The 11,204-nt window shown below is 43.9% G+C and overlaps 3 non-coding genes across 3 annotated transcripts; 1 reads left to right on the top strand and 2 right to left on the bottom strand.

Moving 5' to 3' along the window:
- Nucleotides 1–2,713: 2,713 nt before the first annotated feature.
- trnae-uuc (transfer RNA glutamic acid (anticodon UUC)) lies at nt 2,714–2,785 on the bottom strand. The gene has a single exon. It is a non-coding gene; the product is annotated as a tRNA-Glu (tRNA).
- A 1,758-nt stretch (nt 2,786–4,543) lies between these two features.
- trnas-acu (transfer RNA serine (anticodon ACU)) lies at nt 4,544–4,625 on the top strand. Its single transcript has one exon. It is a non-coding gene; the product is annotated as a tRNA-Ser (tRNA).
- Nucleotides 4,626–6,516: 1,891 nt separating this feature from the next.
- trnaa-cgc (transfer RNA alanine (anticodon CGC)) lies at nt 6,517–6,587 on the bottom strand. Its single transcript has one exon. It is a non-coding gene; the product is annotated as a tRNA-Ala (tRNA).
- Between the last annotated feature and the right edge of the window lie 4,617 nt (nt 6,588–11,204).

The following is an 11,204-nucleotide window of genomic DNA, read 5'->3' as shown; positions in this document are numbered from 1 at the left end:
GTAGTTTTGAGCAAACTCATGACTCCTGATGTTTAACTCAATTGTTTGTTAAACACAGAGATCCAGGTGTAGTCCCTCTATGTTCATCCACTAAACTAGAATAGAGTTCTCCTCTTTCCATGGTGGAACAAAGAAGGGGGAGGGTCAATAAGAATATGATCTTTGGACGTTACAGCATCTAAAGACTCAAATCCATATTTCAGGATACATATTTGAGAGGGAGGAAACAGTGATGGGAGGCTGGAGGCTTGAAGGGCTTGATTTCTAGCGGCCAGTGAAGCCACCTTTTGCTGGCTGGGTCCCAGAGACTCATGGAGGCTCTTCGTGGAGGATTTCCACGAGAGAGTCAAGCATCGGAACTTGTTAGTTTCCTGTCAACTGAGTCCAGGATGTCCCCGAGGTCCTTATTGGGTGATGAGGGTGCGCTGGACGGTCGGCTTCTTTTGGGAAGTGGGGTCGCCACGTTACCGGTCCTCCCCATGACGGGTCGGTGGCAGCACTCGTCTACGTTCTCCTGCAGACTTTCTGCGGTTCCTTCTTCCAGATTTTATTGATGAGGATTGTTGTGGATGAGAGAATTGAAAATTCTTACTGCAGTTTGAGGTTTTGATGATTCAAACTGTGTAGATTGGTGTTAAGAAGTTAGCTTGTTAGGATAAATTCAGGTGTGAGCCACCACACTGAATCAGGCACAGGTAGGACGTTCACCCTGACATAGAACATCAACAGCTTAACGTTGCTGGCAGGACTCCAACCTGAGCAGGGACACCCCAATGGATTTCTAGTCCATCGCCTTCACCACTCGGCCACAACGACCACATTCACACACACATTTGAAGAGGATGGATATTCACAAAATGATCTTAATTTCTGTCACAAGCCCATTTGTGTGAGGTCCTATTTTCTCTTTTTCAGCATTCCTTTGTTTCCAGGTCTCTAATAAGTGCAGAATTACAAAGACAAGCAAGCTGGATCCATCCTGGGCAGGTGATAGGAGCCATTGACCACTGGCCAGAGACCCTGGCACAGACGTTGGGGGTGGTGAGAGAGAGCATTTCTACAATTATATTCTACATTTATAGAAGTCTACAATCCTACAATTTCATTGAGCAGACGCTTTTGTCCACAGCCACGTACGTACATCACATGTATAGAATATATATGTTCCTCTTTCATCTACTGATTAACCACAAAATGCAGTCAAATGCCAGTAAATTCTTAGTATTTATTCATTATTCATGATTATTTATTATTTTTGAATCCATTTTCACTGTCACTCTTCTGTTCATTTTCAGTTTGATTCATAAAAATGAACAAACTTTGACGTGTTTTCTTCTCTTGTGTGTCAACAACTTTGGATTGGGAATCTCCTGACAAACAGACCACATGACCAGGAGGAAGTGTTGTTGGTGAGTTTGGCCCCTGAGCTCAAGACAGTTGGGACCAATAAAGGACAGCTTCAAATGCAGCTGTGAAGCCTCATTGTCAGCTGGGAGGAACGACAGGTGTCTCCCTCTAGTGGCTCCTCACAGCAACACCAGCCTCATTTCATTCACATGCATCCACCACCTCACTACCAAAGGCCAGTTGGGCCTGGACAGACAGGAGAGTTTCAAGTGTTGGACAAAGGTCTTTAAGATGTTCTTATTAATTCTGTAACATCTGAGATTAAAATCTATGGAATTACAACCAACAAGCAGCCAAACACCTGATCAGATGCTCCTTCATCAGGCTGAGAAGAATCAATCTAAACTGGGATGAAGAAAATTAACTGAGAGGAGAAACCTCCTGATTGGCTGACATGGACCCACCTGATCCATGTCAGCCTTGTTGGAGCAGAAAGAGGTGGATCAGAGGAATCAGTGGATCAAGACTCAGGTGGCAGATGAAGAATCTCTTTATTCACAATGGAGTCAGAGAAATCTTCCAACGTGAGAGAACGTGACAGACCATTTTATACCAAAGACAGGCTGTGTGTGTGTGTGTGTGTGTGTGTGTGTGTGTGTGTGTGTGTGTGTTTATGTGCAGACTTTTCCCTGGAACAACGTTTTTTATTTGAAGCAAGAAAGCAAGAGCCTCCAGATCAAAGTCAGAATTGATGATGATGTCATCAGGGCTTTGATAGTGTATTTATTTGTACCTAGAATTCTGTCTTTGATCTCAGGAGGACGTGAGAGAAACTCAACTTTAAAAAGTATATGAGAGCATTCAGCTTGGTTAGAAAACATTTTGACTGTTTAACAGTAGAGTTTGTTCGAAACAGTTTACAACACTCAGAATTAAATTGAAGATACAAAAACCTTCCACACTTAAATCCTGTCTCTAACTTCAAACTGGGGATGAACATTTTTATAATCAATCTGTCTCTATGTGTTGGCCCTGCCATGGACTGGTGACCTGTCCAGGATAAACCCCGCCCCTCACCTGAGGGCTGCTGGGATAGGCTCCACCCCCACGAACCATTGCAGATCATCAATAACCAAAGCTACTAAGGAGGATTACAGTTTGTCCTTGCAGCAGTCAGTGACTTAACAGAGTCTAACAAAGGGTTGAACCTGAATGAGACAGTCACCCTTCAACATGGGGCCATGGCAGAGTGAACCAAGAACACTACAATGGGGGTGAGAGTGGAGCCATGATGGATTCACAGTTCATCATCTCCACCATCATGTGGACCACCTGATCACCTCTCCCTCAACCTCTAAATAACTCATTCCCTGACCGGGAATCGAACCCGGTCCTCGGCGGTGAAAGCACCGAATCCTAGCCACTAGACCATCAGGGACCACACTGAGCTCTCCAACAACAGAGACTATAGACAATGACTCAAGAACACAGGACTCTGTGGTCTCAGCTTGAGATGCAGAGGGTCCACCAAGACCACCAGACACCTCAGCCCCCTAAAGACAGTCCACCCCCAGGATCCTGCCCCCCTCTGCTCCAACTCAGCCCTCCATTCATAACTTGACTTTCGCTACATCCGAACTGCCAAGTACCAACCTACGTCCTCCTGCTACGATCTAAACATGGCGGCACCACTCAGACACCCTAGAAGATTGGTGGGGAAGCACGACCTCTGCTGGCAGAGCACAGACACCGCAATTAGGTAGACAGCACCAACGAAAGCCCCACCTGCTGGCCTGACTGTGGTACTGCACTCCACTCTGAACAAACCTTTCACTCATTCTCTATTATTAAGCACGTTAACGCACCTGTACAGGTGTGTTCACATTATATACATATTATATATTTATGCTTGGCCGTTTTTGATGAACTTGGGCGGGACTCTGGTGCAGGGATGAGGTCATGGAGCTGATCTGGGAGCAGTCCTGATGTTAAATGCTGTGATGAAGGACAGTGTGGAGTAAAAATGAGTCAAATTTAAATTGTCAACAGTTCAACGTTGTTGGCAGGACTCCAACCTGAGCAGGGAGACCCCAATGGATTTCTAGTCCATCGCCTTCACCACTCGGCCACAACGACCACATTCACACACTTTTGTAGGAGACTGAAATTCAACAATGAAAGTTCATGTCGGCACAGTGAAATATTTTTTTGTCCTCTCTCAAAGACAAACTATTTGTGTGTGTGTGTGTGTGTGTGTGTGTGTGTGTGTGTGTGTGTGTGTGTCAGTGTTGTGACTGAGCAGTGAAGAAGACGACCTTCTGACTCCATTTTCTTTGTTGCTCTTCTATCAGTTCCTCAGTTTCTCTCATCAAGTGAAGCAGCTTTGACAGGTTTACTTCTCTGTGTGTTCACAACTTTGGTCTTTAAACTCCTGACAAACTCACCACGTCACACATTTGGTGAATTAAAGCAACAAATAATGACATCATGATGATTCAGGTTAGGGGGGCACGGTCTGGAGGAAGAGTGGCCGTCTAGCAGAGTTGCTGGTTCAGTTCTCACTTCAGCTGGTGACCATGTTGAAGTGTCCTTGAGCAAGACACTGAGCCCCTCATTGCTCCTGATGACCAGCATCCAAGACCAACAAGCTTCTGATTGGCTCTGATTCTCTGAGGCAAAGTCCAACACAGGAAACAGAAACTCTTGAGGTTGTCTCACATTTTTTAAAGAAACTCAGCACAGGACAGTGATAGGAGGCTTGTTTCCTTGATGTGGGCTTCACCTCCACTGCTGTCCACATTTAAATGCTGGCTGATGCTGGTCCCCTGTTGAAACCTGGACCAGACCAGGGACCTTCAGACCTTCAGTCTAACGCTGTTCCAGCATTGGATGAAAGAGACTGGTGCTCTCATCTTCTTCAACATTGACTTGTTCTACCAGGACAAGAGAATCTGAGCTTGGATGTCATTTAGCAGTCAAAGGCTTGTTAAACTGGTCAACATCAGCTGGTGTTCACTCTGATGATGTAGCGATGGTCTGGATTCTTCCTTCTGGAGCACCAAGCTGCTGGGAAGAAGCCTGATGATGTCAGAGTTGTGTTCAGTGGCTCCTGCTGGGTCCATTTCTGACAAATGGGCTCCAAAGAGTTCAGCTGTTTAAAAGGCTCAGAGAAAGCAGCACATCATGGTGGTCAGGAGACGAGGTGGCCGAGTGGTTAAGGTGATGGACTACTGATCCATTGAGCTCTGCAGGCGTGGGTTCCAATCCCATCCTCGTCGTAGGAGACTTTGGTTTCTGCTCCTAGATTCTGGAACGACTCTGAACTGTGAGGCTTTTCAAGAGGAGATCCTGCAGCACCAGAGAGCTGCAGTTCCAGGACCCCACAGCACCACCTACTGAATTGGATGATAAAATGCAGTTCTGGGACTTTTGTTTTTTGGTGACAGCGCCACCTATCGAATTAGATGATAGCAAATTACTCCTTTCGAACTACAGTATTAAAGGTTTATTCCACCAAAATACTACTTCCTGTCCTTTAATTTCTGACAACTGTATAAAAGGATTATTCCAATTCCTCCAAAATACTTTCAAACAAGTTATAGTTTTAAAGGTTTATTCCACCAAAATACTTTCTAATTTATAGTTTTAAAGGTTCGTTCCACCAAAATACTTTCTAATTTATAGTTTTAAAGGTTCGTTCCACCAAAATACTTTCTAATTTATAGTTTTAAAGGTTCGTTCCACCAAAATACTTTCTAATTTATAGTTTTAAAGGTTCGTTCCACCAAAATACTTTCTAATTTATAGTTTTAAAGGTTCGTTCCACCAAAATACTGCTTTCTGTCCAACTTCTCAGTTTTAAAGGTTCCTTCAGTTGAGGGCTCCTGGTTCTGTGTGAGGGGTTGAGGGTCGATATGGGATGATGAGAAAGATTTCATGTCCCGATGGTCCTGCTAAAGTAACTGAGAGTCATGATATCAAACAATGTCATCAAAATATGCTTGAACTCTTAAAATGGCAATAAAATCTACTGGAATCATTTTACCACAAACACTTTTATTGTGTTTTTGTGAGCATCATTTTTCAAACATTATAACATAAACTTTAAAAAGGGTCCATTCACTAACACTCTTACTTGAAGGTAGTCACTGATATCAGTAAACAGCTGATAAAGATTTGTGTTCATGTTTTAATTCTCTACTCTGACCTGTGCTGAGACACTGGACCAGAGAGGAAGACCTGCTCAGCCTCCTGCATGGACCAGTTCTGCAGCTCAGTGATGACGACGAGGGATTCAGCATTGAGTTCATTTTAAACTTTTTGGAGGAAACAACTGTAAATTAACCAGCAGTTACTGGTGATGCTTCACAGTTTCCAAGCTCAAACGGCCTCCTGCTTGTTGGACTCACAATTTCCAAAAAAGGTAGACATCAAAAGTCAAATCATGTTTTTGTTTGGTTTTGTGTTGTTTTGTTTTTTACTGGAGGAAAACTTCAAATTGTGATGATGTGTCTGACTTAGAAACTGAACCCCCAAAAATCAAAAAGTCTCCTTCTTCTGTGCCGTGATCTCTGAGCTGATCATGATTGATCTCATCAATAATCCTTGGCAGCCGACCAGTCACACACAGCCCCCCCACACACACACACTGAGACATGCAGCAGCTCACAGTAACTGCCTCAGTCACACAGCAGATAGACTCCTTTCTATAACAAGATAAGCAGTAGAAATGGATGGAAGTGATGATGAACTGATGAACAGGTGATTTGTCCAAAAGTCAACATCAGATTCATTTCCAATCTGTGGAAGCAGTTTCATCTTGAGGTTCCAGGTAAGAACAGCCAGCTGTGGGCTGACACACATCTCTTCAGGAGCACTTCTATGCTCCAAACTTGCCAGGTTGAATTGTGTCTGTATTCTGAGGGCAGCAGGAGGACGGAGGAGTGAGGACACACACATTTGGAACTGAGAGCAGCTGTGTGTGGGATTTCCCCAGCAAAGATAAAACCAGCTCCTTCATGCTGGCTATGAAGGCTCACAGTCACACTGACCCAGCTACAAATACTTTGATATGCAACAGACTGGTTTCTCTTCTGGTAGTTTGTTATCAACTGTTGTCACATTTAATGATCAATTTAGCTGACAAGATGAAGGCTCCAAAGGACCAGCTGGAGATGCCGGGGATTGAACCCGGGCCTCATACATGCGAAGCATGCGCTCTACCACTGAGCTACATCCCCTCTGGTAGAGTCACTGTTTAACTGATCAAACACAAATTTTAGGGATAAAAAGGAAGTCAGCCTGTGATCTCAAAGGCTCTGTGATCTCAGGAGTTTCACTGTGATGTCAGCCCACACAACCTTAGACCACAGAGGCAAGTCAGGCTCCAGGAAGCTGAGGCTGCTCCGTTCTCAGTCCAGTCCAGAGTGAAGGTTTCCCTCTCAGAAGCTTTCCAATCCAGCCCAGATCCTCTCTGACTAGCAGGAATCTTTGACGAATAAAAAATCATTATATTGAACGTCTGCACATCCTCAGAATGAAGTAAAAGTATTTGTGTTCCTAAAATAATCTCCAGATGCTAAGATCAATTATTAACATTGATTGACAGCTCTAAACTGACCCACCATCACTATACAGTTGCAACTGAAATATTTAGAAATATTTCAAGGAAGCAGCAGGCCCTCATCCGCCCCGGTCCACTCGACTGTGTCCCCTTAGACAGATGACAGCTCACTTCTGGCAGAGGCAGTTAGGTTGAGGACCGTTGCTGATGTCATCAACTGATGTCTCCATCACCAAAGGTGACAGACAGGATGGTCATGGACATAAAACAGAGGTCGAAGAATGAGAAAGAATGGTTGTCCTGACTGAAGTTTAGCTTGAGCTTTTTAATTTGTTACTAAAGGAAGTATTGGTACAAGTAAAGGCAGGCGAACTTTCCACAAATATTCAGAATTGACTTTGACAACCAAAACATGAACCAAGACGACAAAATAGTGAACATGAAAAAGGAACCAGTCCCACCTTCTTGTGTGTTCCTGCTGAAGTAAATGTTTATGAAGATTTGTTGTGTTCTTTTTCCAAAGGTCCAGCCAGCATTGCAGGTCTCAGGAGAAGGAGCCACTTCAGCAGGATCTGTGGGACAAATCCCCCCACGGTGAGACCTGTCCAGCTCCCTGCAGCTCTGCAAGTGTTACCAACTCTTCATTCCAGCTGTTTGGTTGAATCCCATTTTTTCACCTTTGAACCTTTTGAACACTGATGAGGAGGTGAGGCTGGAGGCAAAACCACAACCTCACGTCATCTCACAGGATGAACCAAAATGCCAGACACTTCCTGTCACTGCTCCAGCACCACCTGTCTCCCCTCCATGTCTTTACCATCTGTGCAGCTTCCTGCTGTCCCTGGACCCTCACAGGTGATCGCTCCACCTGGAGCCTCACAGATGGGTTCTAACCTCCCAATACCTGCAGCCCAGCCTCGACCCACTCAGACACAGTCACCCGTTCAAGCTGGGCCTGGTACCACACTCCAGTACAGACAGAGAGAAAGAAGACACACGGGATCCTTTGAAGAAAATGCAGTAAAGACAGGAAGCCCCCATCACATTGTCAGTGTTTCAGTGACTGGCATTGTGAAGAGACTGAGACAAAGTCAGTTATGAATGGAGGGCTGAGTTGGAGCAGAGGGGGCAGGATCCTGGGGGTGGACTGTCTTTAGGGGGCTGAGGTGTCTCTGCATCTCAAGCTGAGACCACAGAGTCCTGTGTTCTTGAGTCATTGTCTATAGTCTCTGTTGTTGGAGAGCTCAGTGTGGTCCCTGATGGTCTAGTGGCTAGGATTCAGCGCTCTCACCGATGTGGCCCAGGTTCGATTCCCGGTCAGGGAATGAGTTATTTAGAGGTTGAGGGAGAGGTGATCAGGTGGTCCACATGATGGTGGAGGTGATGAACTGTGAGTCCATCATGGCTCCACTCTCACCCCCATTGTAGTGTTCTTGGTTCACTCTGCCATGGCCCCATGTTGAAGGGTTCAACATTCAGGTTCAACCCTTTGTTAGACTCTATTAAGTCACTGACTCCCAAACTCTGTAATCCTCCTTAGTAGCTTTGGATCCTCCTCAGCACAGAAAGTCCATTCACTGATGTAGGAACTGGAAAACTTAGAGCTCCAGTCCTTCGTTCCTTCCTCCACTGAGCAGAACAAACACAGAACAGAGAGCAGTTCCTCCTACAGTTCTCAGAAAGACTGAGGGCACCAAAGAAAGGAGGGAAATGCAATCAATGTTGAATTCATTTACATTTCTTATATTTGATCAAAGATAGAACTTAATAAGTGTCCATCAACCTGCAGGACAAACTCCTTCACTGTGTGTGGTTCAGAGTCCCTGGTTTGATTGCAGCTTTGACCTGAGCAGGTGTTCATCCTCATCTCAGTAACAGGGGACACTTTATCACAGCAGTGGACAAACATCAGCATTCATCACCCAGCAGCTCCTCTGATCAACAGAACAAGCTGAAGTATTCTGAGAATGAGGGCATGGATCCCTCTACCTCTCACATGCTAAGCTAGCACTCTACCATTGGAGCTAAGTCCCTGCTAATGAGCAGCAGATGATGGAGGTTGACCTTCATGCAGGGTTGGATGACCTTCACCAGTTGGAGCTTCTCTGGTTGACCAACATGTGGAATCTCTGTCAATACTCCAGTGGTGTTTAAGTGATGACAGTATGGGTTAGTGACTGGGAGTCTTGGATTGGACTAGGCTGATTGGATTCTCTAAATTGACCGTAGGTATGAATGTGAGTGTGAATGGGAGTGTGTGTGTGTGTGTGTGTGTGTGTGTGTGTGTTTGTGTGTGTGTATGTGTGCGCGTGTGTGTTTGTGTGTGTGTATGTGTGTGTGTTTGTTTTTGTGTTTGTATGCAGATTTTTGCCTGGAACAACGGATTTTATTTGAAGCAAGAGCCTCCAGATCAAAGTCAGAATTGATGATGATGTCATCAGGGGGCTTTGATAGTGTATTTATTTGTACCTAGAATTCTCTCTTTGATCTCAGGAGGACATGAAAGAAACCCAACTGAGGAAAGCAGAGGAGAACATTCAGCTTCATTAGAAACACTTGAACTGTGTTGAATTATATATATATAATTTTATATATATATATATAATTCAACATATATTGAATCATCATATAACACACACACACACATATATATATATATATATATATATATATATATATATATATATATATATATATATATATATATACAATGGATGGATGGATATATATATATATAAAAATCCTTCTGTAAATATCTTTTCTGTCTGTAAATCCTTATTTCTGTTCTCCACTCTTTATTATGCTATCTCTTGCTACCCCAGGACCAGAGTTCAATTTTCGTACCACCAACATGGAAATGTGAGTGGTTTGACAATCAAGATCCTTGAATCCTTGAATCCTTGAATCCAAACGTCTACAGAAACATAAAAACTGCAGCATCAAAAACGATAAGGAGAGTGATTTTCATTTCAATGTTTTATTCAAACGTCCCACAAAAGAAAGGAGTTTACTGTTCAGTCCACAAACAAACTCCAACTCTGCTTTCAAGAACTCATCCCCCTGTTGAAGCTCTGGTCTCCATGGCAACAAAGCGCACGCCTTCATAAAAGCTGTCAACCACTCAGGAGCCAGCCTGCATTTGTGTGTGGAAAGAGATAGAAACCCCAAAAGATGGTGCACATTAGTCTCTCTCCTCAGCTTCAGTGTTCAGACACAGCAGTGTGTGTGTGTGTGTGTGTGTGTGTGTGTGTGTGTGTGTGTGTGTGTGAGCAACAACTTAACACAGGAAAGGAAACCATAACACTGATCATTGAATGTACAGCCACACTTCAACTCAATGAATGCTCTGCACAGAAGAATCCAGCTTCATTCCTGGATCAACAAGTCTTCTTCCAGCGAGTCAAACTCAATAAAAAAATCAAACAAATCCAAGCAAAGGACAAGGAACTCCAGCATTTTCCCTCCCTGATGACATCCACTCAGTTTTTAAAGGTGAATGTGGTGCAGACGGTGCAGTTTGGCTGCAGGTCTTGGACAAGGCTCTGAGACGCTGGCTGCTCAACAAGAGAGAAGGGCTGGAGACCAGGAACTAGAAAGCTGAGGACTGCACTGTCCACACTCCTGTGAGACCTGCTTCCTTTCTTCAAGCGTCATCAAGACGTCCCAGCCTCAGATTTTCTGATTGGAGACAATGATGACCACAAGTACAACGAAAAAAAGAGAAGACAAAACAAATGCAAAGTCCATCCAAATCCATTGATTGATTGATTGATTGATTGACTGATTGATTGCTGCAGTTCTAATGTGGAGTTTCAAACTCAGAGAACCACTGCCGTAAAACACAGAAGAGGAAGAAGAAGGATTTTTATCCATAACTGAGATAAAAATTGAAAAGTTCAAAATAACATGAAAAATGGCAAATAATGTGTTGTTGTTTGTTGCCTTCAATCATTGCAGGAACAACATGAGATGGAAAAACAACTCTTTCATCTATTTAAAGTAGAAAGATGTCTGTAGACAACATCCACTCCAAACAGTCAAACACAAGGGTGGTGATCAAGTAGAGCCTCTACATGGAAACAAAAGCACTGACAACTTTAAAAGAGGACAGAAAGTTTATGAAAAGACAAGTTTATAAGGACATTTAAAGGTGTGTAGACGACTGTTTACACTTTAATTCAGCTGTAGAAGAAGAAGACCTTCACTGTGAAAACTCATCCTGTGTTACAGCCGCCCCTCCAGGACGGTCAGGGACCAACTTCAGTCCTGGTCCTGATACACCGGAAATCCAAGC

Source organism: Aulostomus chinensis, chromosome 1, assembly GCF_037954235.1.
Source record: "Aulostomus chinensis isolate RoL2024-O1b breed Wild chromosome 1, RoL_Achi_v1.0, whole genome shotgun sequence".
Lineage (NCBI taxonomy): Eukaryota > Metazoa > Chordata > Actinopteri > Syngnathiformes > Aulostomidae > Aulostomus > Aulostomus chinensis.
Note: the sequence above shows the minus strand (reverse complement) of the source record. Positions and strands in the feature narration are given on the sequence as shown.